Source organism: Anguilla anguilla, chromosome 10 (assembly GCF_013347855.1).
Source record: "Anguilla anguilla isolate fAngAng1 chromosome 10, fAngAng1.pri, whole genome shotgun sequence".
NCBI lineage: Eukaryota > Metazoa > Chordata > Actinopteri > Anguilliformes > Anguillidae > Anguilla > Anguilla anguilla.
Window position 1 is genome coordinate 47,436,455 of NC_049210.1, and position 25,219 is coordinate 47,461,673.

Below are 25,219 nucleotides of genomic sequence, written 5' to 3' on the forward strand. Positions count from 1 at the left end.
AGCATGCTTAGGAGGACACACTCTGATCACATAGAAAATGCCTTATTTGAAGCTCGCAAGCAGCTTAAATGTGCAAGTGCACTTATTTCATTAAACCAAAATATTGTGTAAATTACACAGAAAAAGATGGAATTAACACTCAGTGCCACATAGGCACAGGAACCTAACCACACAGGATGCACTGAAGGAGGTTCAATTTGTGTGTGTGTGTATATATATAAAACAAATAGCTGGAATGTTAACTAAAGGCAATGGATTTCATTAACTAACATGTTTTAGTAAAATTCCTGTAAGGCTGCTTTTAAGGTTCTCCCAAAAGCTAGAGGTCACAGAAAGCTGAAACGATTACTCTTGCCGTTAGACCACTGTGCAGACTTGCCTTGACTTCAGTGTTTTATTGCAATGGATGATGGTCTAAAACTGCCGAACACTTCCCTGGTTGACCACAAAGGCCTCCAGTGTTTCCCACTGCAATTTTCTTGTCAATATCTTTTGAGTTGACTGGCATAAGCTACAGATACTCCGTCTGCATTCAAATACTCGATCTTCTGTGACTGATACACTATAAAACGTTCAGTGTTAATCAGCTGTTCCCAAGTACATACAGTATGGTCCCTGTTGACTCGTATGTACTGTGTTAGAGTTAGTTTAACGCAGGATATTTTACTGTGTACTAAATTGCGGATTACAAAACCCAATGTTTTTCCTGGCAAATCACTTCAGAATTTTTAGCTAGCAAACCGCAAGCCATGGGCCACTCTTGATAAATCAAACTGACTGATTTGACATTGAATTCTGAGTTTGAAAGTACTTTGTGGAAATAATCAAGGGGAACAAACCCTTTAATCGTGTATGATTCTTAATTTTTTTTGTCCTTACATATAATATGATGAACTGTATAAAGTAACAAATATTATACCGTGTTCACATTTGAAGCTCTTATTAGGCAGTATGTCCATCAAGTGTTTGAGATTAAACCAAACCATTATGAGCCCCATCATAACACTGAGCACACAGTGTTTTTTATAGCATACTTCTCTAAGCTTTACTTTTTTGCTCGTGTTCCATTTTGTTTAATTCAAAAAATAGATTTTTTTTCGTCCCTGGCATTATACATTCTGAACCGAGAATCAGCCTTTTGAAAGAAGTGGCCGTCCAATCCGAGCAGGCAGACCGCGGGGAACTCTCCCGGTGGCCAGTGTGGGCCAGCAGTGCCATATTAAAACCGCTCCGAAATGCCCACACAGAGAAGCCGGCGCCCGGTGAGATGGCCGTCCGCGGCGGGCAGTGGCCTTTGCGTCTCCCCCGTGCTTTAAATCTCATCTGCGCATCGCGCCGCGCGAGCTCATTAAATTCGGTCCGTGTTCCCCGCGAGCCGCGGAGTGACCCGGGCGATCCTGTCAGAGGAGCTAAATGGAGCGGCGACCTCGAGAGCGCCTGCGATTTAAAAAAATCTAAAAAGGAAGGGAAATGAGGTCCTGTCCTCTCCATCATCACAGCAGCCCCCTGTATCGGAGCTCGCTGCCACAGGTCTGGGCAGCTGAACGGACAGACGGGCTGTCTGCACGCGCAGATGGAATCACGCATCCCCGTCCGTGCAAACTGTGATCCGGTGCGTAAACAGCCATTCACCGCCAGTGAGGAACAGTGTCTTTATCAGACTCCATATAGCATCATTCATCTGTAGTTTAAGCAGTTTATAGTTGGTGTGTGTTTTATTTTAATTTCTATTGGAAGAGAGACAAACTACTATATTTATTTGTAATCTGAATACCATAGAAATGTAGGGGTCTACACCCTCATGTCATGGCTTTCATGGAACATTCAACTGATGCAGGATATCACCTGTACAGTCTGTAATCTATTCCCGGTCTTCCTTGTCAGTATCTCTGGTCATCAGAACTGATGGTGCTCGCTCTAACACCGGTGGACCCGTGTTCATAACGGTTGAAAAGTGCATTTGAATCTATGGCATGCACCGCTTTGGGACTGCATAATAAAACCAGAGTTTAAGGACATTTCAGCAGACATTACTTTCCGGCTTTGATCGGGGGTAAAGTTAGAAAGTTTTTGCTTAAGCAGAACATTTTCATCCCAATCACATCCTGTGAAATTACAGGGCCCTCAGATGCCACTTCCTAGTGGCCACAGTGATTAAATATGGACTTCAGATGGAATGAGTTCAGATAATAATGAGACCCTTAACCGCTGCGACAAGCTGTTGTGCGGGCAGTGGGAATAATAATATTAATAACAATAATAACAGTAATAATAATAATGTGCCATTGTGTATGAACCCAAGGCTACAGACCCAGGGAGGAGAAGGTACAGTAATGACATGTTGCTCTTGTTGTGTGTAGGCTAGGCTAGCTGTTCAATAGGATCATTTTAAAAAGACAAATAATCTTTAATCTGGCACCATTCCAATGACCTTCCCAAAAAGACAGTCAATGTACTTGCATAAAATCCCAGATAAAATGTATTAATTATTTTATTTATATATTTTTCCCCGTTAAAGTCAATGGAGCAATTACCTGTCATGTAGACATAGATACCGCAGTTTTTGCTTCAGTGCATCTAGTTGGAAATTTGGTCTCAGTTTGCATCCTTACCCCCACCAACCCTGAAGCAATTTAATTTTTAACACTGTTAATTAAGCTGGGTTTCAAAAGCAACAGCTGTTGGAGCAACAGTTTGTGTGTATTACTGTCATTGGTGACAAATGTCATGCCAAAATCCAGCTGACAGAAATAACCGTTGGAAAAGAGCAGGGTGACTCACACCATTAGTTCTCTGAAGTAAATGTCTTGAAGCCACAGTAAAAAGTAAAAAAAGGTGTATTTCAAACATCACCTTCCCTTTCATGCAAATATTAGGCTTCATGAGGGAGAAATGTGATATATAGGCACAGAATATTCTTCATTCAGCACTGCATAAATGACAGATTTAAGATCATATTCATCTTGAAACCTGTGTGAGGACATTTTCTAAATCATTCATTTATTCTGTTTTATGTTTTGTGGACATCTGTGGCAGCTAAGCAGCTCTGCATTTCTCTGTGCCCTATGCAAGAGGCCATTACAGTAGCCCTAGTACAGAGGTCTTGGTAGTTATAGTTGATCGTTTTAAAATCTTATATGTTAAAGCTTTATTTTTTTACCTAGCTATTTTATTGTCCAGATTTATTGCTGAATATTGAATTTAGTTTTTTTTTTTCTTGGAAACTTGTACATTTTATTGAAGTCTATTTTGAGGTGGATGAAACGATCTATAAAAAAAATCCCTGTTTCTGTGGCATAATGGCAGTAAAGGAAAAGTGCTCTCTCTCAGAGGACAGAGACATGGAGGGGATTTTAAAGCATCCCTGATAATCCATTCATATACACTGACAAAACCTAAAAACATACTGCTGGCGTCACAAAAACCTTTTATCCTCACAAAAGGTATTCTAAGGAACAACAAAAAAACATTATTTCCTATTTACCAAGAAAACATTATCTAGTCGCGTGGGGTTTTGAAACTAGTTTATTAATTGTTAGGTAATGAGACATCTACAGTACATGGAGCTGAATAAGAATTTTCTGTTTCAGTTTACATAAAAATAAGAAAAGGTGGACATACAAAGTTTCAATGTCACACGGATGATGAGGCCAGTGTTAAAGAAGATCAGCTCTCCTGCAGAAGCAATCATTAATGGAGGATTTCTTTACGGAAACAGCTGGGTTGATGCAGGGACTGCTGCTCATCTGAACGTGTGCCTGAGGCCCTGGTGCACGGCTGAGCCACTGGAACCACAGCTGTCGATTGCTTCCTGATATTAAGCTAATTCTCCTCGCACGTGAAATAAGGAAGCAATAAGCCCGAAACATTATCTGGGACACTTGAGCATCTGCATTCATGAGCGCCATCTTTCCCTAATGTGCAATCTGCACACCGTGGGAGCTGTTTGTGCTGCTTAGGGACCTCCTGCCTGGTTTCACATCTGAAAGTACACATTAGCTCTGCAGCCTCCTAATTCCCTGTCTGTCACTGGGGCGGTGCCTGCGGCCGTTCTGCTTCCCCGTCTTCGCACAGACGCGTAATTCCACGGATAGGCGCTCCACCGTCAGCTGGGTGGCCTGCGCGCTGGGCGTGGCCCGCGAGCTGGGCGTGGCCTGCGTGGTGGGCGTGTCCCGCGAGCTGGGTGGCCCGCGCGGTGGGCGTGGCCCGCAAGCTGGGCGTGGCCCGTGCGGTGGGTGTGGCCCGCGTGCTGGGCGTGGCCCGCGAGCTGGGCGTGGCCCACGCGCTGGGTGGCCCGCGCGGTGGGTGTTGGCGGATTCACCGAGCCCACAGCCCGGAGGTTCAGAGTGGCAGAGGTCCGGGCCCAATCTGTCCCCGTCCGGTCGGGAACATGGGGGGGAGACTGTGCTGAATTACAGGGTTCGCACAAGTGGGTGATTATTTTTCTTCTTGTCGGTAATCACCTCCTTCCTATGCTCAGCCCGGGCAGCAGGCCTAGCTTGTAAGCGGTCTGGCTGGGCATCTGCGGGGTTTTCTCCACCCTGCCTCCTTGGATGGGAAGCCAGGGCCGCTCCCTGTCCAGCGGGGTGATATACTGACTGCCGCGCCTCTCCCAAACCCTCTCCGGCTGCGGGAACGATTTGCGGTGTCTGCAGTTTGAAAATTTCCTGGTGTGAATTCTTCCATGCCCTCCGGTTTTGACTTTAAGTGCAGAGTGTGTTTCAGCATATCATTTTCAAATTTGCCGGATTCAGATATCCCACACCCAATTTAAAATGCCAAGTGGTACTCCATCCACCGAGACCTCTCACAGAACTCGGCTGTCCCGTGGACATCTGTTGCATCTCCACCGGAAGATTTGCAGCTGGCAGATTTCTGTGACACATCAGTCATCAAAGCACTGAAATCGAAGAGGAATTCATAAAAGACCTCCTTCAATTATCATGGGGGTTCTTTTTACTGAATTTCTCTCATAAAAAGTGTTATATCTTATTATACCTGCTCCTAGAAGATTATTTTTTTTATTTCTAAGTTATGACTATACATCAATCACTTTATAAATCATATTTTGTTTAATGTGAATGTCCAGGGTGCTTTGCCTCCGTGTCTTTTCCATCTTAGTCTGATATTGCTCTGCCGGTGCCTGCGTAACTGGATAAATGCGTTTACTGAAGAAATAATACGTAACCACAGGAAACTCCCGAGCTGAGGCATCATTGGTGTTTTCTCTGTCGGGTGAAGAGCCGTTACTCACTGAAAGGATATTGTAAATTAAATGGTAACGCAGTGAAAACATAAAGGTTGTAGGCAGCCACAGGCTCTTAAAGTCGAACAGCTTGTGACTTCCCTCTGTGACTGAGAGTGCATCTAGAGGCCAGCCTTCAGAAGTATATTAATATTATAAGTGAATGCTGATTAACAGTATAAGAATGTTTATACAGCCGTACCGCACTACAAGGCTGAGCAGCTACTTTAACATTTATTTGTGTACATGCGACTTATATGTGGAAAAAACTAAACTGACCTGTGTGACAGCTTGGAGGTCTGCGAAACTGCATTGCAATTGTGTGATTGAAGCTGATAAAGACTTTAGGGTGAGGATGAATAATTGTGGGTATTGTAGTTTAGGTAATACGACTCCATGGAGACGACACCTCTTTTCAGTTTTTATGTCTTATGCCTTGATACATTATTCCCTTAGCCTATATAACAAAACTGCTATAATGTAGAAATGTTTAAATTGATTCAGTTTTGTCCTTTATTGTACCAAGATATTTTTTCAACATATGGTTTCGTATTATTTATGAAAGCAACCAGACTACAAAATGTGTGCCTTACGAGTCGTAGCTACCAAACAGGCCAGCTCTATCACATCTGGGTGCGTCGGGAGCATGAAATGGAAAAGAAACCAAACGATAAGGCAGCTTTACCTCCATTAAGACTGGTAGCAACCTCTGGCAAGTGGTTCTTTTCCCACAGCGGCACAACATTCAGGTCAAAGCCCACAGACCCGGCGCTACAGACCGCAAAGCCCACAGACCCGGCGCAGCCCTAATTCTCTCAGCCTTATTTACAGACGAGACGAACGCGAGCACAAACGTGCGCAGGAGAGCGAAGGCCAATCAGAAGGGTCGGGCTGCGGTTACCGGCCGAGGAGGAAAATAAAACGGGCGTGAGCCGCGAGGCCGGCGTCCAATCACCAGCGGCGGGAAAAACCTCTTCACTTTCACTTTAGTAGTGAATGCCCCTGGAGAAAAAGAGCTTTCCGTTTCAGTGTGTTTTACATTCGACCGAGGTCCAGCATTTCCAGAATAGTTGTTCTGCTAAAATGCGACAGAAATTCATCACGCATTACTCTGATGTGCTGGTATTCCCACCACAACTATGGGCTTCTCAGTTGTCAACTGTGGCAAAGGTTAAATTGCTTCCGGTATAAAGCAACATGTTTAAAATTCCCTGAGAATCTTCTTGATGCTGCTGTCCCCTTGTTGGAAAATAAATATTTTCAGTGGGTTGCTGTTATGCATACAGTAATATAACTGGAGCATCGTGGGGTATTCTACATGCGGCTGGATGTGTGAGCTGGTAAACGTTTAGACACAGCTTTTGAATGCAAACGGGAAATGCACAAAGAAATATGCAAAAGCGAGCTGCTGGATCGTTCGCTCACTCGCCGAACCCGTGCGGACTGTGCCCCACCGGAGCAGTGCATTATGGGGATGCAGTCAGTAGTGAAAAACCTTACTAATCACCAAGGAGGACGACTGCAGTTGATGACAGACGAGTCCTAAGAGCTGTGAAGAAAAACCCTAAAGCAATGGCCAGTGACATCACCAGCGGTCTCCAGAGAGCAGGGTGAAAATCACAAGCCACCGTACGCAGGCAGCATTATAGAGGCTACACTGCACCCCTTCCATAACCCTATCTGTGTCTAAACATGCAATCCTCTCATCAGCAGCAAGAGTAAAAAGGCCAAATTACAAATTCACCCAGAAAATAGTGTGACAAGTAGAAAAGTTCTGGAACAAAGTTTCATGGGCAGATGAGACCAGAATATACCTTTACCACAGCGCTGGAAGGCTGAAAGTGTGAAAAATGGAAGGAACAGTCCATGATCTAAAGCACGCCCTCCCCTCATCTGTGAAAGATGGGAGGTAGGAAGGTAATGTCATGGTCAGGGCATGATTGGCTGCTTCTCGTACAGGCTCACTTTTCTTTATTGATGATGTAACGGAGGATGGCAGCAGCAGAATGAATTCAGAAGTGTACAGACGGATTTTGTCTGGCAAAGAAATTGTACAAAGAAATTCCTCAAACATCATTGGGCAGTGCTTCACACTGCAGAAAGGCAATGACCTCAAACTCTCTGCCTGTGCAACCAAAGCATTCATCAATGGGGGGAATGGGGAAAGTTTTGCATTGGCCACGTCAGCCACCTGATTTAAATCGAAACGAGCGTGCATTTCACCTGCTGAAGAGGAGACAAAGATCAAACGAAAGTGGCTGCAGCGAAGGCCTGGAAAGGCATTTCCAAAGAAGTTACCAAATGATTGGTGATGTCACTGGGTCACAGACTTGATGCAGTCATTGCAGTTAATAGCTATGCAACCAAATATTAGACTATTGCTTTGCCTTACTTTTAAGTTAATCTGTTAACTTACCATTGCACAGCTGAAAATGGGGGGGGGGGGGGACTCAACACAAAAAGAGCTGTTTCTGTAAAATGGCAAAACATATATATATATATATACATACATTTACACAGTTTAATTTAGACTTTCAAATAAAATAACCATGGTTATCAGTATTGTGGTAACTGGAATTGGTAAATGTTACAGATACTAAAGATCCATAATACAAACACATCATGATTTAGACTTTAGATTTAGAGTAAAATTAGCACTCCATTGCAGATAATTTTATTGAGGTGGGGGTCCTCTGACAGAGAGAGTAGTCATTTTTGGGGGCTTTAATGTTAAGAAATTATCGAACCCCGGCAGTAGAGCACTTCTTGCCATTCTGGTTTAAAAATGAGAGGCAATTTCAGCTTGTAAAGGTGAAATTATATGTGAAGCAGATCCTGAATACTAAACATTAGGTTCCGAGTCTCAGTAGGGTGCTCTGCACAGACTGGTTTAGTGCCATGTCCCGCTGCTAAGAATGGCCTTTTATCTAGCTTTACAGTTAAAACATAATTTCTTAATGCTTTCATATTTATAAAAGTACATTATTTATCTCTTCGTATCTCTTTCTCTATGTGTGTGTGTATATATATATATATATATGTGTGTGTGTGTGTGTGTGCATGTGTGCTTTAAATTTGGTTTGTTGATAATAAAGTATGCTTATAGAACAGATAACTGCTTACTGTTCAGTATGATTCTGTCACTATATATAGGACCTCCTAGGGGCGACATAGCTCAGGAGGTAAGAACGATTGTCTGGCAGTCGGAGGGTTGCCGGTTCAAACTCCACCCTGGGCGTGTCGAAGTGTCCTTGAGCAAGACACCTAACCCCTAACTGCTCTGGCGAATGAGAGGCATCAATTGTAAAGTGCTTTGGATAAAAGCGCTATATAAATGCAGTCCATTTACCATTTACAAATTCTCCTGATGTCATAATGCAATGTCCATGGATGGCATTCATACTCAGCCTTTGGTATTAACAGTCTGGCGAAGACTTACAGAATCAGCACCATGAATTCACCTTACCCCCTAGAGCCAGAACAGAGCTTATTTCCAAAGTTACAGCTTGTGTAGACTTGTTATTTTTGCTTTAGACACGAGAGGTGGAAAGAGCGCATGGCTCTTAGTTTGCCCTGTCTCTAGATATTTCCCATTATTCTAAGAGCAGGGCACCCACATTCCACAAATTATCTAAAAGCAAAAATACTTCACTTCCTTTTTAGAATAGGCATTCAACTTATGTGATTTGGCTGAACATGTTTTCCACTGTTAGAACTCGGTTACACACGGTTATACAGAGAAAAATAGTCGGTGACAGCTGGCGATAATAAAAAAAAATAGACTTGAAGCTGCTCACCTTTTGACACTTACAAAATGGGAACTGGATAGGGAGAAAAAATTGACGTTGAGTGAGGTTATATTTTATATATGGAGAGAGAGGGCACAGGGCAAATATGAGCGGTGTAATGAAAGAGTACGAGGAGTCTGGAACAAGAATACTAACCGCCGGTACCTGGCTTACAGTGGAGACGGAGAAAAACAAACACAGACCGTACACAAAAACCTTCCCCCAGGAACCAGACACAAAATAGATCACAGCCTTAAGAAATAATGAATATGTCCGCATTCAGTCACGTGCTAAATTTTACAGGAGGTAACCGATTTAAAACTAACAGACTGATAGTGTGGCCTACAGTATATATCATGCCGGGTTGCATTCATACCAAAGACTCTGCAGGTATTGATATGTTTTGCAAATTATCTTTAAAAAAATTTCATGTGAAGTAGTACATAAACGTTTTAAAAGGATTGCCGTTTCAGTTGAATTTGCTATGTCGAAAGCCTAATCATGCATTCCATAGGCTGTATATATAGTATATATGTAAATACTCCACTAAAAGTTTATATAAAAAGTTAGATTATACTCCTTTTTTCATACTTAAATGGAATTAATGAAGTCAAATTAATTCATTAAAATGCCACCAGGAACGTACATGTTAGTACAGCTTCAAGCTCTCAGTGAAGTTAAGCGCATTTTAGCTTGGTTGGTTTTGTGGAAGTAAGAATCTGATATCTGGAACACAGTGTAACATCTAACCTGCATTTTGAGGTTCGTCTTCCTGCTCTGGGGACTGAACCTTTATTTTTATTTCGGCTGGTTTTAGAGCTAAGTGCGCCGCGTTTACCGCTCGCTCCCCACGCGCTGCAGATCTGAGATCTCCCAGTTTCAGTGTTAGCGCGCAGCTTCCCGGCATTAAAGACGGCGAAACCGCGTGAAATGAGCAGAGACGCCAGCCGGCACGCCTCTGGGGCTCTCATTTAGTTTTGCCGCGACTGTCCGTGGAATGACACATTAAAAGATGTGCTTTGGAAATCTCTCCCCGTTGGTTCGTTATGCTGCTCGAGGTTGAGCTGCCTTTGGTTCGGGACACGGGGTAATGCCGTGTGAATACAGACAGTTGATTTTGTGAATCCATCACAAGCGCAGTCATGAAAAGTGATGCCGCCGCAGTCAGACCGTTCCTCTGACACACAATCTTCTGTTCTGGGCAAAATACATCAATTTCATGCATTCAGAACTTGTCTTTTTATTCTGATTTTTTCTTTTATTTTTCTCCTCCACTGACTGCGTTTTATATCGTGAAAAGTTTTCCAGTATTTATCTTTATTACCGCATGGTACGTATACCACAGGTAAAGCTGCAGTAAGCACCTGATTTGACGAAAAAATTGAAAAGTGGCGCCAGTTTAATTTGATCACTAAGAACCAATAAAAAGAACAGTCAGTTAACGTTCTTTTTTACATGTAGGATCTGGGCTTGGGACTACGGCTGTTTTCAGACTGGGAATGCATTGATCATATTTGGGTAATGTGACCCCGTTCTGGTTTTTGAGACACTTTATATACCTGTCTTGAATGGATTTAATAGTGGCTATTTCTATCGTTATCATGAATAATAATTTGCACTACTGTGTCAAACCCCCTCACAACAGTTCCTTTTGGTGCTTTCTGGCTGTCAGAATTTTCATTTTTCTGCTCTTTATCATGCAAATGAAGTGGGGAAAATATAGTGCCTTGTTTAAGCTCTATTTTGTTTGTTTAAAAAAAAAAAACAACGTATCCCTGGGGGAAAAAAACAAACTCTATTTATATAACGCTTTTAATGATCTCAAGCCACAACATAATGTGTTGCACCATTCTAAGGGGGTAATTAACATAGCATTAGTGTCATTCTCCCACAGTGTTCAAATCTGGGACTTGTCTGGCTTGACTTTTGGTAGCCATGTTAGCAGGGTGCGCTCAAGAGAACTGGTTGTTGTAGAAAGACTACCTCTTGACCTCATATGAAGAAGTGCAGTGTTGCTGCCTCATTGATGTGCAATTAAACTGCTTCAGTAAAGCACGCTCACGTGCACGCATTTAAAAACTCAGGGTCTCCAGCTCTCATGCTTCTGGCGTGAGACACACACGCACACACGCACACACTCTCACACACACACACACACACACACGCACGCACACACACTTTCAGGGTCAGCCTCATGCTCTCACTCCACCCAAACACATCTCACGCCAAAAAAACAAACAAAAAAAAAAGACTGCAACTAAAACATTTTTTTTTAAAAGCCAGTCCCTGAATAACCGAATTTTCCTGCCTGTCTATCAGCTTGCAGGGGAAAGTAAATTTCTTTCAGCAGGACTGAGATTGGTTTGAAAACATTACAAAGAGACTGTCGATTGGCTACCTATTTTGAACCAATCAAATTTCTGCTGGCGCTTAGCGGGGTCACAAGGTCATAGCAGCAGACGACTGGAATATTGAGGTTATGTGAGAGAACCCCCCCCCCTCGCCTGGTCCACAGTCGCAATCTCCCTCCAGCCAGCTGGCCAAAGATGGCAGCCCTCAAAGCAGCAGCTTTGTAAATCTCCCATGTCTGTACTCCCAATAATTCCGCTCAGCATGTTTACCTAGATAGTTGTTAAAAGAAACTTTCACATTGCAGCAGCCAGCGGGGCTGTGCCCAGGGCTCTGCTCCTGTCCCGGCTTTATGGACCATCTGTACAGGAGATGGAAGGATCGGCCACCATCCGTCCTCTCCTCTCCTCTGTCTCATCTCCTCTCCTCTCTTTCCTCTCCTGTCCTCTTTCTCCTCTCCTTTCCTCTCCTCTGCTCTGTCTCCTCTCCTCTCCTCTGCTCTGTCTCCTCTCCTCTCCTCTCCTCTGTCTCTTCTCCTTTCCTCTCCTCTGCTCTGTCTCCTCTCCTCTGCTCTGTCTCCTCTCCTCTCCTCTCCTCTGTCTCCTCTCCGCTGCCCTGTCTCCTCTCCTCTCCTCTCCTCTGCTCTCCTCTGCTCTGTCTCCTCTCCTTTCCTCTCCTCTGCTCTGTCTCCTCTCCGCTGCCCTCTCTCCTCTCCTCTCCTCTCCTCTCCTCTCATCTCCTCTCCTCTGTCTCCTCTGCTCTGTCTCCTCCTCTCTTCTCCTCTCCTCTCCTCCGTAAGCAGTCTCAGTACTCTATCTGCAGGCTGCTGTCCTACTCCATGGACACAGCAGAGTAGTCTTCCTAGCGGAGGCTGTATCCACTGTTTGCTGGTTGGAGACGAGCAGCCTCGGTGGACAAGCCTGTAAAATCTGAGCTGCCCTCGCGTGACGCTGGTGCTTGTCTTGGTAGCTTGCGTGCTACGTCATAAACAGACGGGCTGCCGGCCACAGGCTGGTGAGGCACGATAAGGCCGGAGCGTGTAACTCACGCTGAGTCCACTTTCCCTCCGCCGTGCGCCTCAGCGTTCTGCACCCCGCCAACCGACAACTGCTCCCCGTCTTCACTGGGCTTCCTGGGAGGAATTAAACAGAAGTAAATTAAAAATGCGTACGCACACACACACACACACACACACACACGGGTGCTGCTGGGCCCTGGGTGAGAAGGCGGGGCACTAGACAAGGGCCCTGACACTTTTCATGAGTTCTGAGTAAAATTGAGTTTATTTTCACATAATTTCAGTCATTTTTGGGGGCAGAAATGTCTCACTGTGAATAAAAATAAATAAAAATGTTCCAACCTGCAGTTAATCTACAAAAGTACATAGTTGCATTTCTGGCGAAGGGAACACCCAATTTTGGGATTGACCTTATATTCCTCAAGTGCGGTTTTGGAAGGATTTTTGTCACATGATGACAAGGAACTGAATTTGGTCAACAGAATGTTTGTAAAAACAGCCTGTGTGCTTAATGACAACATGAGAGGCAGCTTGGCTTTGGTGGTTCTGAAAGGCTCTTTTCAGAAAGAAATTACAGGATCAAAAACAAGATTTATCTGTAAAAAAGGGGACTTTGGATTTAACAGTTCCAGCAAGATATAATTAGTTTTTCAGCCTGGACCTCCCTTGCTGTTAAGTTGGCCTTTGCTCACCTTGACGTGGAAAAGATAGCCAGCATAGGCGAAGCTGCAAGGTGAAAAGCCTGAAAGAAGCTTTGAATAGCCGTACATGTCGAACATTGAGTGGAACTTTGAAATGTGGCTTTTATTTGAAAAAATATATGTTTTTACATCTTGCCTATGGAAATATGTATTGCACATACTTGATTACAAAAAAAGAAAAGAGTCCTGTAATCCTGCTTCCATCTCTTGTTTTATTTATGTATTTTACTAGCGTGTGATCAAAGGCAGAGCCTTTTTAAGCTGGTCTGAACAGGACGAAGAGACGTGTGGGGGCTAGGATCCGTAATTTGAGGGCACATAATGGCCACACTATGCTCAAATCTTACAGTGGCAGTTACATTAGCACATTATTGGTTCTTGGAGTGGTGCAGAAAGCAAAAATAGTATATACATAATAAAATTTAAAAAATAAATAAATAAATAAAAATAACAGTTGCGCTGCGATTTGTATTTTCATCGTTGCTTGTCTTTGTGTTGAGGCCAAAGTGCAATATATCAAGATCTTTACATTACTAACGAAAAGCAGGGATATCTTAACTTCATGTAAATGGCCGACACAACACAGAGAACGTGTGGCTGAAGACCGGTCAGTCTAGACTCCTGAAGATGGTAATACTATTTTTGTGTGCTAACTATATGACAGTGGATGGACATGAGGTTTATAGTAGAAATGAAGTCTTTATTAAAATCATACAGTAAATTGTAAATGTAAATGAGTCACAATGATGGATGAGCACTAATGATGTTTTCTGTCTGGCAAGGGAGGCAAAACCAAGACAAAATGTGTCAGAGCTAACGCCCTTAAAACCATTAATTCTGTTATAGGCCAAAGAAGACCAAGCTGCCAGCTAGCTTCTTCTTTTAACAAAAAGAGTAATATGCTTATGTCTGCTGAGAGGAGAGTCTGTCTGGCTATTTTGCCCCAATCTGTGTGCATTTGACACAGATTTAGGAAAATGGCCCAAATTAGCTGTTGGTTTTTCAATCGCACGAACGCGGTGTCAGTGACAGTCCAGCCAAGTTGGCAGAAGGAGCTGCTGCCTGCTGTCTGGTTTGAAATCACAATTACGTCTTTCGCAGGCGTATAGTAAACTGCTGCTCCTTAATTCCTGTCCCCAGGGAAGCAGGCCATTACTGAACTGCTCTGTGCGTCTGAGAAAGTTAGAGGACCGTATCCGAGACACGCGCAGCAAATTGGCGCTGTGCCCCTGTTTCAGCGCCTCAGAACGATCTGCTCATGGAAAGATTCTTAGGAACTGCAGGCCTTACGATCAACAGAAATTCATACTCCCATGTCAGATGAACCTGGCAACTAGCTGTCCATCCGTCCATTATCTAACCTGCTTATCCTGGTCTGGGTCGCTGGAGCCTATCCCAGCATGCATTGGGCGGAAGGCAGCAATACACCCTGGACAGGTCACCAGTCCATCGCTGGGCACACATACCATTCACTTACCTACGGGCAATTTAGACTCTCCAATTACCCTAGCCTGCATGTCTTTGGACTGTTGGAGGAAACTGGAGTACCAGGAGGAAACTCAAGCAGACACAGGGAGAACATGCAAACTCTACACAGAACCCAGTACCTTCTAGCTGTGTAATTCAGTGTACATTTACGGGTTAAATCAGAAATGGGCTCTGGGAGATGAAAATGCATCAGTAAATTATTTAGCAATTACAAAGCAATGCAAGTGAAGCAGTCATTACATTTACATTATGGGCATTTAACAGATGCTCTTATCTAATGAAATTTACACCACTTTCTCAGTGACATTGCTTCTATTTATACAGCTGCCCATATGCTCAAGCAATTTAGGTTACATATTTAGCTCAACAACAGTCTGCCTACCACTTATAGAGTTATAGGGCCCTGCTCATTCTACTATACTGCCAGTGTATAAATAGGGATGTGTGAGTACCTGAAGTGATTATATTTATACAAATAACAATATATTTAAGATGACACTTCACATCAGCCAATACTGCTATACTTGCCAATATATTGTGCATCCCTACTTTTCATGTTTTTTTTTTCTTCATAAAAATGGTGGCACACAGCTAGCTACTTCGCTGTTTGGTACAGCATGGTGGTAATTACAGCATGTATAGGTATAGCAGATGTAAGAAATAATAATAATAATAAACATTTGCACACAAAGCACATTTTAACATATATAACTATTCATTTATATTAGCATTTCTAAACCCACAAATCTTTCTCCAGTGTTTGGAATCTACTGTCTTCTGTAATAATTTAAATTTAAGAATATGTTTTGTGTTCAGTTATGTTTGGAGGGAGTTTTAGATGTAAACATGTCCGAGTTACACGAAGAGCCATTCGATAAATAATGCAATCACTCCGGAAACAGCGAGCAAATTAGTATTCATTATTGTCAACATAATAGCTTTAATCTCAGACGTGTAGCGTTTTGAAAGGCTAGACAACGGCATGTGGAGAATCTAAAGTACATTAGCAGGTCTGGGCAATATGTAGGAGTCCATTCTTCCCCCATGTGGCCTCAGATCAAACAGCTAAATGGCCCTCCATCCTTTGACTACAATGCTTTTATGGATGATGGCGGTTGACCTCCCGTGGCTTCTGCAGAAAGTTCAATACAGTAACGGCGCTGCGCTGAGCAGCCTGACGCATCCGTAATTCAGGTCCTCTCAAAGTGCTGTTAATTAGTCATCCATTTTCTGACACTGTGCCGCGTGCCTGGTTTTTAATTACCCTTAATGGAGAGCTGTCACCTTCAAAATAAATTAACCAAAGAAGTAATTACATATTTCATTAAAGCAAATATTGAGCTTTATTTTTACAGCCTGTACAGAGAACAAAACATTTGTACAGACGCATGCTGAATGCCATAAAACATGTTTTTATGTGGAAGTGGAGAGAGTTATTGAGTGGTTATTTTTTTCATACAACATTGAAATGGCATGTAATGGCTTTGACACATTTAACGTTTGGAAAGCCGGGATGCATGGTGATCTGCAGCACTCCACAAGCTGATCGTGCTTTTCAGACCCAAACACCTTATCTTCATGAGGTCTCCAGTGTAGCAGGTGGGAATGTGAATATTAAATTTTCCTGAAATATATATATATATATTTTATTTATTTATTTATTTATTACTTCAGGATGTCTCAACTTATAATACCAAAAAAAATAAAATAAATAAAAATCATCTGAAAGCAACTGGATGCTTCCATGTTGGTAGAATCCTGGTGGCTGTCTCTACCAATATATATCTCATATATATATATATATATATATATATATATATATATATATATCTCAAAATCAAGGGGTTATCAAAGTCTGTGGTTGCAGGGTAAAGTAATTATTTTCAGCTGAAGATGGTATAATGCCTTTCAACATAATTCTGTAGAACACATGATTTGACTCTTGTAACATGTAATAGTTATTTTCTTTCTCAGTGATTAATACGACAAATAATTGCCTGCTAAGCCTACAGATAGCAGAATGCTCATGTTGCACAAAACTGTTGCAAGCAGAAAGGTTAACTAATTATAAAGGTGCTTTGGGAAATGAAACACATTTTTTTTTTCTGAATAAAATATGGCGGTGTGTATCATTTTGTATTTTACAGGATTGAATCCAGCTATGTGTGTTGCAGTGCCACTTCTTGTCTAAATAAATGTATAAGAAATATAAGATTCTGTTTCTTTCTCTTTCACATCACAATGGAAAATTAAGATCACTGAACATGCGATTGATAAAAGAAACAAAATCACAAGACTTTTTTTAAAGCAGTTCTCAATGGTTTAAATGTTTTGGTTCTGCTCTGTTGTATATCAACTAACCAATGTATCTAGCATGCCACACTTCCTTTATAGATTAATAATTCCTATATTTTTTGCATACCAGAGGGTTTATGAGGTGAATTAACTTGCAAAAATTTGATTGGAAATTTCGATGCTGCTTGGTCTACGGCAACCTCCTTGGACGTCAAATCCATCAATCTTTCCTCCCCACCACTTTTTCCCCCTGAATGCACATGTCCTTTAGAACAGCTCAACACGGGTTGTCCTAACGTAACACCAGCTGTGAATAAAGGAAAACCGGAGATACTGAGCAGAGCGCATTGATGGATAAGCTGAGAAGAAGGATTAATATCAGAGCTTAAAGAACAGAAGAAATAAAGACCAGATGCTGAGATGGAGCTCGAGTGGAGGTTGGAAAAACATGGAGGCCAGCAGAAAACTTGCCTGGCTGCTTTCCAAGAGCCAAAATCATTCACAGAGCTAATGTTAGCTAGCCTGATGCTGCGAGAGCCAAAATCATTCACAGAGCTAATGTTAGCTAGCCTGATGCTGCGAGAGCCAAAATCATTCACAGAGCTAATGTTAGCTAGCCTGATGCTGCGAGAGCCAAAATCATTCACAGAGCTAATGTTAGCTAGCCTGATGCTGCGAGAGCCAAAATAGTTCGCAGAGCTAATGTTAGCTAGCGTGATGCTACGAGAGCCAAAATCATTCACAGAGCTAATGTTAGCTAGCGTGAAGCAACTTCTGATGTGTGGCAAACGTTACATAGAACAACCGTTTTTTTCAGTTTTATAAGTTTCATCAACTGCCATTCAATTATTAATACTGCTGCTAATGAAGCTCAGAGTGTGCCATTCTGAGGACCAGAATTTAAATTGTGTTCTAAAGCTTAAAAATATACAAAAGTTTATTTAGATTACTGTTTATGGTGAAGGCTGCCATGGTGACGTGATGTCAGATCAGGGTGTGTGGTGCTTGCCACCTAAAAACATTGTAGTAGAGTGCTGTAGAGTTGAACCAGGGGAAATATTGCAGTGCGTGTATTTATATCTCTCAGGATCCTTCTGCTGAAGTAATTGTGCTCCTGTCACAGGGACTGTGATCACTATGCGATACACAGAGCAAATGACAGCCTGTAGCCTACATGTCCTGTGGAGATGTAAATTAGGTTTCCTGAGGAACCAATCTCCACCACCCATATTACCAATTAAAAACCACAACCGGGATCATCTGAGGACTCTCTGCAAATAACACCGCATGACCAATATTTCTCAGAATAGGCTGGGGTGATTGATTGAATGTACAACCTGGTTGCTTTTTATTTTCATCATTGTTGTATTGATCTATTCAACACTCTCTATCCATAAAATATTTTAATGTCTAAAAGAATAGTGCACGCTGAGGTGATATCAATTTTTCTGTATATTAACAAAGCTGAAAAAGGTTCCATATTTTAAAAACAATTTCCATTTCAGTTTTATTGTGAGGCAGTTAGACCAGCAAAGTGTATTTGGACACGACGTGACCATTTACATCCCGCTTTCAGTCAAATGAAACACTTTTGTGCGTATGACAAGCGATAAAGTTATGGGTTTTGTGTGTTCTGTGGATCAAAGTGTGTGAGGTCACCAGGAAGTCAGGGGGATTCTGGGAAGAGGAGACAGTGTGACCAAAGACAGATTTTCATTTTTCATTTTCTGTTTTCCAGAAATTATGAGCTGGAGGGCGGGGTTGGAGGGCATGGAAACGTAGCTGTTTTATATCGGAAATGTTCTGTTGAAAATGGCTTTCCTGAAGGTACTGTTTGGTGATAATGCTGAGTTCAGACTCTCAGCCAACGCAGGGGAATGAAAAAGTCATAATTGTGCCGCAGAGGTTTGAATATTAATGAAATCCCTCATAATGTGGGACAGGTAATTGTCCTTCAAGGACAGAAGATGAGTGCAGAACATTTGAATTTGAAAGCATCAGTCCTATTTTTTTGGGCATCCTTAATGTGGATATAGTTTAATGAGGACTAGCTGGCAAGGTGTGGATTTGAGTGTCAAATCCTTTTGGTTAAGAAATGTATTATCTGCCAAGAGATGTTCAGAGTGAGTTGTTCTTTGTTTCCAGAGTGGCATTTGTAAAGTTTTATAAATAAAACAATAAAATGTGAGACAATAAAATGAAAAAAAAAAGTTAAAAGCATTATTTCTTTTTTTTATTTATTTGCTGAATTAGGGCATGCTCATACTTGCATTTTCATTAAAAACCGTGCAATAGCCTGGCTCAATCCAGATTTGTTCTCTGAAGTGTTTGATCATAAACACAGTAAGTTGTGATTTAATTCATCACAAAAAATGTTTTATTTTTTATTTTTTAATGCAATTTGTAAAAAAATAAAAGTCAAGTCAAGGCCAGTTTCAAACTGTTCTGTTTTTCTATTTATTTTATTTTTCTATATCATTTGAATTATATTTTTTATTTAAAGTATAGTTTATTTGGAAGTTTGGATGGTATATGTTTGTTGCATGCTGTGACAGTAGTGTGGACAACTCTTTGAGGGTGAGATAGATGGATGACCTTGAGAACATCCACATTTGTAAACTTGTGAAAAATGTGTCACTTCATGTGAGAAATGTTAATTGAGGCCCAGGAGAAGTGCTCTACCTTTGGAGAAATACCTGATGCTGGATGTCTATTCGAAGGGGAGATTTAAGGTAACAGCAGATTTAGGGTAATTGGATTTGATCCAATTAATTTAATAACCCGATATTTTTGCTGAAATTATTTATTATGTGGTGAACTGGAGAGAGGGATTCTGTAGAAAGAGTTTTACTGCTGTCAGCACTGAACAGTTGCAGGAGGGATCTTGTTCTTATTATAATGGGAGTGATAAGTGACTCCATAATGATTGCTAGTTATAATGGAGATAATGGGCATCCTTGTCTTATACCTCTGACTAGGGTGAAGTGTTTGGAGATAAGCCCATTAGTAATACAACCGGCTGAGGGGAAGTTGTAGTGCATCTTTATCCGCTTGAATTAAGGGCAGCCGAAGCAAAGTGGTTTGAAGTTGTGAACATGAAACCCTAACCCTAACCCAACCAACATCGCCCGGAGCTTTGCAAGGGATGCAACTGCTGCTGTTGATAAGTTACTGCTTTGTGATGTACTGATTTGATTAAGGAAGGGGAGCAGGGCCGGATCTAGAAGTGGGCAGGGGTGGGCAATGCCCACCAAAATTTCGGCTGTGCCCACCCAATTGGTAAACTTTATTCTGTGCCAATTTTGGTACCGAAAACACTAGGAAAACAGCTTAACAATGTAGTATAGCCCACTGTGTGAAAAGGTGCCCACCCCAAATTTCTAATTGCCCCCCCAATCTGAACAGTCTAGATCCAGGCCTGAAGGGGAGCGATGCTCACGGATAGGTTTCAGCCTGTAACAAACCCAGTCTAGTCTGTATTTATCTCAGAGAAAACAACAGCTAAATGCAGAGTGGAGTAATTATTCACTGGTATGATATGATGAGAACATTCATGTATGTGAGAAGGAATCGTGGCTGTGGCACGAGTGAAATTCAAACATTAAAATACTTTTGGCATTTTTGACATTTGGCCGTCTGCAGGTTTGCTTGATAAATAAGGATTTTTTTAAGAACCCCCCCAACCTCTTATCATGTTTGGAATTGATGGAAACCGGACTACACTGCTGGGCTGGTGGCTATAGGGCTCAGGCTAGATCTGTGGAGAATGCGTTTAATAACCTCAGAATCTTTTATAAGTCTGGGTATTGGGGCAACAAGAGTGAGTTAAATGTGTCTGTCTGGGAGTCTGACTTTCTGCAGTAAATCATTTATTTTGGACGTGTTATTGTGGAGCACATTCAAATTCTGAATGTTTCATTTCATTTGCGGCTTTTACGCTCTGAATAAGGGGTCTCTCACCGCTGGAATAGATGCTTTATCCGCCTTGTCTGAGATGATCTGGCTGCAGTTGTGCTGATTCTTCTCCGCATTCAGGATTTTTATTCATCAGTTTGTGCCACAACAAAAAAGTTCATTTAATTATTTATTATGCTGCAGAGAGTTCATATTTCGCGTTTAGTCATTTCTCATGATTTACTTTTACAGAAAAAACTGAGAGTGGCTAGTTTCTTCACTTCCTGCTCTGTGGTATTTTTCATCCCATAATATGCCTCCTCACGTCAGGTGAAAAATGAATATTTCTGTCGGAAGATTCCCATAGTGTGGAGGGAATGAGGCGTTTGGGGAGTCAGAATGGTTCCAGGAATGGCTCATCAAAAAGTGTATTTCACTATTTTGTAGTGAGGCATTTGAAATACATTTCCTAGTTACAATGAGGGTCACCTTTAGGTTAACTGTTGCTCAAACGAAAATATTCAGGATGAATGTAGGTGTCAGCAGTTTGTGTTAACCTGCCTCAGTGGTGTCAAATTTATGTAACGGTAGTACTTATTGTCTTCATTGCCATTCTATTATCTTGCTTACTGGAATTAATTTCTTAAGTTATAATTACAATGAATGCAGAGACTCCTAATGGAATGCAAATAAAATGTAAGTAAAGGACAAACACAGGCCCTGTATGTCAAATGGTAAAATAATGTATAAAAAGTATAGATCATCCAGCTTGAATTGCTTTTTGTGTATAAAAAAATAATCGGAGTAGATATGTATGCTATATTGTCAATGCAACATACTTTTAATGCAACCATTTCAGTACTCACAGCAGACAAATAACCTTCAATATAATTCCAGCCTTTTGTCCGTAGTGAATGGTTGTGTCCATTTTTAAAATGGAGTGAAATTGCAGGGGTGATTGTATGGGCCTCTGATAAACACTAGCTTGGTCATACAGTTATAAATTAATACAACCCCCCCCCCCCCCCCACCAGAGAGAAAGTGGACTTGACTCACTTCGCATTGGTAATCACCTTTCATTCAGACAACCTTGTCGGGTTACGCTTAATAGAACTGTCAGCCAGGGAAAACCGAGCAGAAACACGACAGATAACCTTAAATATTGATTTATTCCTTTTCGCGAGAATTGATCCGTCCGTCAGGCTTCCTGTCGTCGGCGAAGCTGATGAAAGGACCGCGAGAGAGAGAGGGTGAAGAAAGCAATCAAGGTGGGCTCCCTCGCGCGGCTGTCTCTGCGCATGAGGAACCGTTAAGTGTGAGCGTGATCAAAGCACTGCCGCGCGCTCTGATAGTGGCCAACCGTATCAAGATGTTCTTGGGAACGCGCGGAGATCAAAGCCATCATTAGTGGCTTATTTATGCCAAACACTGCAGAAGGAAAGGCTAGCGGTATTGTTCCGGAACGAATTAAAGGGCCATTTTGCATGAGGCTCGTACATGGCCAAAATACTTTTTAAACTTTATTACATTGTAAAAAAAAAAGAAGAAAGCCAGCTCGAATAATTTTCTCTTTTCCAAACTTTAGTATCCAAAGTTTTTACATTGATACACCTGATATAAAAAATGACATTTATCAAGACAAAATTCAGGCATAATCATGCTGTATTCTTAGGTTTCTAAGTATGATTTTAAGAAATGTTAGAAATGAACTTTGTTATAATGTATATGTAAAGGTATTACTTGCATATTATATACAAATTATCTTTATGAATCTTTATTCATAATTAATCTTTTTTTGAACCTTTTTGGGGTGCCAAATAATTACTGTTTGCATAGCCTCATGAGGGGGTGCAGTAATTTAAGGAGTAAATATGTAAATGAAGGCTGGTGACAGTCTGTGAAGATAAGCATGCAATTACTGGTGTATGTAAATAGAATCATATTGCCAAATACATTATTTATGAGGTCAGAAATAATCGTCAAAAATATCTAAATACCCTCTGTGAGCAAATATACTTTGGTTCTTGCTTCCTTAATCGTGTTTCAAAGACGAAATTAAGTTATTACCTGGCACCGGAGGCTGTACATTACAAAATGATTGTCAAAACATAATTCTTGATAATTATTATGGAACATTATGTTGTCTTTATTATGCAAATTAAGTCGCTGAATGAACAGAATAATCCGACTTTGAAAAAGCAATCATACTCTTAAAGCTAATGCCCTAGATTTTTGTAAATTGAAAGGATAACTTCTCTTACAGAGAGACAGGTAATAGCTTTATAATTGCTTTATGAATGAAAAGAGCGAAGGTGAGTGGACGTGGAATTCTATTAAACTCTGTGCTCTCGCTGGGCTGAGCATAACTGACAGAGTACAGTTCTGTTGCTGGATAATTCATTTTATGATAAGGTTCACAAAGGCCTATGAGCTTCATTGGTTTTACCCAGAATTCCAAAGTACATCATTCAGCTTTCTGCTTAATCCTGATCTACTTTATCATTTCTACCAATAGGCATGAATACAATTTTCCAAATGTACAGTATATAGCCTTAAAGCAGTGTGTGAGTGTGTGTGTGTGTGTGTGTGTTTTCTTTCACATAACCACACATTGCTTTGCTTTCTGGGACAGAATCAGGCATCAGCAAACATAATTGTATCTCTCAACTGCCAAATTTATAAATAGCTTTTTTCGCTGCCTGATTGTACAGCTGCATCTTCTATGAAAAGGCTGATTGTGGAAGAATTGCCCACATTATGATACAAAATAAGGATACAGAAAAAATATAGTACCGATATTAGATTTTGAGAGAAATTGTACTCTCTTATAAGCAGGACATTAGGAAATGAAAACCTTTAGTAAGGTATAAATATTTCATGGCTAATTTGAGTATATGAAAAGACTAAATGGTAAATGGACTGCATTTATATAGCACTTTTATCCAAAGCGCTTTACAATTGATGCCTGTCATTCGCCAGAGCAGTTAGGGGTTAGGTGTCTTGCTCAAGGACACTTCGACACGCCCAGAGCAGGGTTTGAACCAGCAACCTTCCGACTGCCAGACAATCGCTCCTCCTGAGCTATGTCGCCCCCAGTGAATATTTCAGATTTGAATACAAATCTTGCTTGCTATGCACTTCCTTTATTTTCAGTCCACATTGACTCTTCATGTATATTAAAAATTGTATATTAGACTCCCTGGATCATCCAGAATTCCTTGGCAGTTTGGAGATTTGACCACAATTGGAAGGATAGCTCGTGGAACGGGGGGGGGGGGGGGGGGGGGGGGGTGTCCTCATATCCCATTCTGCTGTCACAAAGGGAGCAGTTTGAATAAATCAGTCTGCTGGGTGCTGCGGTAAGAATGTCAGTAATTATGAATGGTATTTGAGGTTTCACCTGAATTCAATCCACAAGTGCAATTACCCTTCACACATTGACGTCACTCAGCCAATAAGATTGCAGGCAAACGACCACATTTCCGTCACAAAATCCGCCAAGTCTTGTAAAAGTTCACCAACATGGTTGCTGGTCGTAGCAGCCTTCTGATAGTATTTTTGGCTTCTGAGCTAAGTGTGCTTGCTATTGACTGAGGCTGCTGATTGTTGTTAGCTTGAAAATCAATAAGTTTGTGATGGAAATAGCAGCTTTCACATGTACTTTCACATGTAATGGTTATCTTTCCTGTTGTTTTTAAGCATTCCTTGGCTAGGAACCCCTGTACATTTCAGTAGTCTGCAAAAATACTTTGTGTGTTACCGCTAATGTTTAGCACAGCATTGAATGACAGGTTGGTTAGGATAATCACAGTTTATCCAGATTTACAGTTGCTTTTATCATTAGCCCCAGTGCTGTCATTGAGTCAGCTCACATAGGCACTCACTGTACAGCTTCTAGCTGAAGCTATATGTTGGTACAACAAATCCTGTTTCACCGTTTGCTGCTGATGCTAGAGAAGATGGTAGCCAGCTATCCGCTGAACTCGTATACGACTGCCTGAAACAGGAGACAAAGGAAGGTTTAGTTAAAAAAGGTTGGTTTAGACTCCGATTACAGCTGAAACTCAGGGGAGCAGTCAAGATTTCTGAGTCCTCACCTCATGTGCAGTGAAGGCCAGTGTGCCGTGCTTCTGGAAGTAGGAAATTAGACATTTATTTTGGGATTGCTGTTTTACAGTATTACATACGATACATACAATATCAGGGAAGTACGTACTTAAGCGTTCTGCAAAAACACAAAACAGATGAGACTCAAGCAGGCAGTATATTTAATAAATCGGAGATTCCAGATTCCATGTTTAGTTAACCTCATCCATTTATTGTAGGGAGAACAGGAAAGATGATAAATATTAGGGTAAGACAACTGTGATGGTGCAGGACCATTGTTATTGTGGTTTCCAGTATTTGTCTTCCAGAATAATTCACTGAATTATTTTGCTGC